This window comes from Podarcis cretensis (genome assembly GCF_951804945.1).
Source record: "Podarcis cretensis genome assembly, contig: SCAFFOLD_27, whole genome shotgun sequence".
NCBI lineage: Eukaryota > Metazoa > Chordata > Lepidosauria > Squamata > Lacertidae > Podarcis > Podarcis cretensis.
This window is the reverse complement of record NW_027647842.1, coordinates 70889-74819: the sequence shown is the minus strand read 5'-3', so window position 1 is coordinate 74819 and position 3931 is coordinate 70889. Positions and strand designations below refer to the sequence as shown.

Below are 3931 nucleotides of genomic sequence, written 5' to 3'. Positions count from 1 at the left end.
AATACTAGCTTTGCCGGTGGGATTTCTGCCCGTCTACAGGCCACCTTTCGAACTGCAGGTTGTCAATTCAGATTCCCAATACTAGCTGCACCGGTGGGATTTCCGCCTGTCTCCTGGCCATTTCCCAGCACTAGCTTGACCGGTGGGATTTCCGCCCCCAACTCCACCCAAATTCCCAATACTAGCTGCACTAGTGTGATTTCCGCCAGTCTCCTGGCAATTTCCCAGCGCTAGCTTCTCCGGTGGGATTTCCGCCTTGAACTGCACCAGTGGAAATCCTGCCTCACAAAGCACTGCTTTGTCCTTTCCCACCAAGCTGCACCAGTGGGATTTCCGCCCGTCTGCTGGTCATTTCCCAGCACTAGCTTCACCGGTGGGATTTCCGCCCGGAACTCCACCCAAATTCCCAATATTAGCTTCACCAGTGTGATTTCCGCCTGTCTCCAGGCAATTTCCCAGCGCTAGCTGCACCAGTGTGATTTCCGCCTGTCTCCTGGCCATTTCCCAGTGCTAGCTTCGCCAGTGGGATTTCCGCCTTGAACTGCACCAGTTGAAATCCTGCCTCGCAAAGCACTGCTTTGTCCTTTCCCACCAAGCTGCACCAGTGGGATTTCCGCCCGTCTGCTGGCAACTTGGGAATTTTAGGCTATTCCCATAATTCCCAAAACTAGCTTCACCAGTGTGATTTCCGCCCGTCTGCTGGCAATTTCCCAGCACTAGCTTCACCGGTGACATTTCCGCCTGGAACTCCACCCAAATCCCCAATACTAGCTGCACCAGTGTGATTTCCGGCTGTCTCCTGGCCGTTTCCCAGCGCTAGCTTCGCCAGTGGGATTTCCGCCTTGAACTGCACCAGTGGAAATCCTGCCTCGCAAAGCACTGCTTTGTCCTTTCCCACCAAGCTGCACCAGTGGGATTTCCGCCCGTCTGCTGGCAACTTGGGAACTTTAGCCCATTCCCATCATTCCCAATACTAGCTGCACCATCGCAATTTCCGCCCGTCTGCTGGTCATTTCCCAGCACTAGCTTCACCGGTGGGATTTCTGCCCGGAACTCCACCCGAATTCCCAATACTAGCTGCACCATTGGAATTTCCGCCCGTCTGCTGGTCATTTCCCAGCACTAGCTTCACCAGTGGGATTTCCGCCCAGAACTCCACCCAAATTCCCAATGCTACCTGCATGATTGTGGGATTTCCGCCCGTCTGCTGGCCATTTCCCAATACTAGCTGCACCAGTGTGATTCCCGCCTGTCTCCTGGCAATTTCCCAATACTAGCTTCACCAGTGTGATTTCCACCTGTCTCCTGGCAATTTCCCAATACTAGCTGCACCATTGGAATTTCCGCCCGTAATCCCCTGCATCCAAACTCCACCGGTGGGATTTCTACCTGGCTTTCCCCCACCAAGCTGCACCGGTGGGATTCCTACCTTGAAAAGCGCTGCTTTGGCTTCTCCCACCAAGCTGCACTGGTGGGATTCCTGCCTGCTTCCTTCCTGGAATCCCCAATACTAGCTGCACCATTGCGATTTCCGCCTGTCTGCTGGCAATTTCCCAGCGCTGGCTTCGCCGGTGGGATTTTCCACCCGCAACTCCACCCAAACTCCACCAGTGGGATTACTATCTGGCTTTCCCCACCAAGCTGAACCGGTGCGATTCCTGCCTGCTTGGTAACTGACTAAGGCTGCCAGCAATACTAGCTTTGCCGGTGGGATTTCTGCCCGTCTACAGGCCACCTTGGGAACTGCAGGTTGTCAATTCAGATTCCCAATACTAGCTGCACCGGTGGGATTTCCGCCCGTCTGCTGGCAACTTGGGAACTTTAGGCCATTCCCCTAATTCCCAATACTAGCTGCACCAGTGGGATTTCCGCCTGTCTCCTGGCCATTTCCCAATACTAGCTTCACCGGTGTGATTTCCGCCTGTCTCCTGGCCATTTCCCAATACTAGCTTCACCAGTGTGATTTCTGCCTGTCTCCTGGCCATTTCCCAATACTAGCTTCACCAGTGGGATTTCCGCCTGTCTCCTGGCAATTTCCCAATACTAGCTTCACCAGTGTGATTTCCGCCTGTCTCCTGGCAATTTCCCAATGCTAGCTGCACCAGTGGGATTTCTGCCTGTCTGTCGGCCATTTTCCATCGCTGGCTTCGCCGGTGGGATTTCCGCCCGTAATCTGCTGCGTCCAAACTCCACCGGTGGGATTTCTACCTGGCTTTTCCCACCAAGCAAAGCACAGCCAGGAATTCAACAGGCAGATCAGGCAGAAATTCAACAGGTAGAGCAGATTCATCAATAGACCAGGCAGCAATTAATCAGGTAGATCAGGCAGAAATTCATCAGGTAGAGCAGATTCATCAATAGATCAGGCAGGAATTCACCAGGTAGAGCAGATTCATCAGTAGATCAGGCAGGAATTCATCAGGTAGAGCAGATTCATCAGTAGATCAGGCAGAAATTCAACAGGTAGAGCAGATTCATCAGTAGATCAGGCAGAAATTCATCAGGTAGAGCAGATTCATCAGTAGATCAGGCAGAAATTCAACAGGTAGAACAGATTCATCAATAGATCAGGCAGAAATTCAACAGGCAGAGCAGATTCATCAGTAGATCAGGCAGGAATTCAACAGGTAGAGCAGATTCATCAGTAGATCAGGCAGGAATTCATCAGGTAGAGCAGATTCATCAGTAGATCATGCAGGAATTCAACAGGTAGAGCAGATTCATCAGTAGATCAGGCAGGAATTCATCAGGTAGAGCAGATTCATCAGTAGATCATGCAGGAATTCAACAGGTAGAGCAGATTCTTCAGTAGATCAGGCAGAAATTCAACAGGTAGATCAGGCAGGAATTCAACAGGTAGAGCAGATTCATCAATAGATCAGGCAGGAATTCACCAGGTAGAGCAGATTCATCAATAGATCAGGCAGAAATTCAACAGGTAGAGCAGATTCATCAGTATATCAGGCAGGAATTCATCAGGTAGAGCAGATTCATCAATAGATCAGGCAGGAATTCAACAGGTAGATCAGGCAGGTAGATCAGGCAATTCATCAATAGATCAGGCCGCAATCCACCAGGTAGAGCGCGAATCTTCTCCTCCCCTTCACACCTAAATCCCCTTTAATTTAGGCAGAAATCCCACCGGAAAAGCCCATTTTCATTCCTAAATTCCCATTAATTCAGGCCGCAATCCAACAGGCAGAGCGCGATCGTTTCCCTCCCTTTAATATCTAAATTCCCATTAATTCAGGCAGAAATCTCACAGGTAAAGCCAATTTTCCGACTCCCCTGAATACCTAAATCCCATTAATTCAGGCTGCAATCCACCAGGTAGAGCGCAATAGGTTTCCCCATTAATATCTAAATCTCCCATTAATTCAGGCAGAAATCTCACCAGAAAAGCCAATTTTTCAGGCCAGTTTCAGGCCGCAATCCACCAGGTAGAGCGCGATAATTTTCCTCCATTTAATATCTAAATTCCCATAAATTCAGGCAGAAATCTCACCGGAAAAGCTCATTTTCAGGCAGAAATCCCACCGGAAAAGCCAATTTTTCAGACTCCCCTTTAATACTTAAATTCCCATTAATTCAGGCAGAAATCTCACTGGTAAAGCCAATTTTCAGGCAGAAATCTCACTGGTAAAGCCCATTTTCAGGCAGAAATATCACCGGTAAAGCCAATTTTTCAGACTCCCCTTTAATACCTAAATTCCCATTAATTCAGGCAGAAATCCCACCGGAAAAGCCAATTTTCCAGCCAGTTTCAGGCCGCAATCCACCAGGTAGAGCGCGATAATTTGCCTCCATTTAATACCTAAATTCCCATTGATTCAGGCCGAAATCTTTGGGAATTTTCAGGCAGAAATCCCACCGGAAAAGCCAATTTTTCAGACTCCCCTTTAATACCTAAATTCCCATTAATTCAGGCAGA

General features: G+C 49.2%; 1 long non-coding RNA gene across 1 annotated transcript; it reads left to right on the top strand.

Annotated features, from left to right (window-relative positions):
* Window positions 1–2240: 2240 nt before the first annotated feature.
* Window positions 2241–3039, top strand: LOC307208418. Its single transcript, XR_013835161.1, has 3 exons — window positions 2241–2668; window positions 2710–2767; window positions 2833–3039. It is a non-coding gene; the product is annotated as an uncharacterized lncRNA (long non-coding RNA).
* The last annotated feature ends 892 nt before the right edge of the window (window positions 3040–3931 follow it).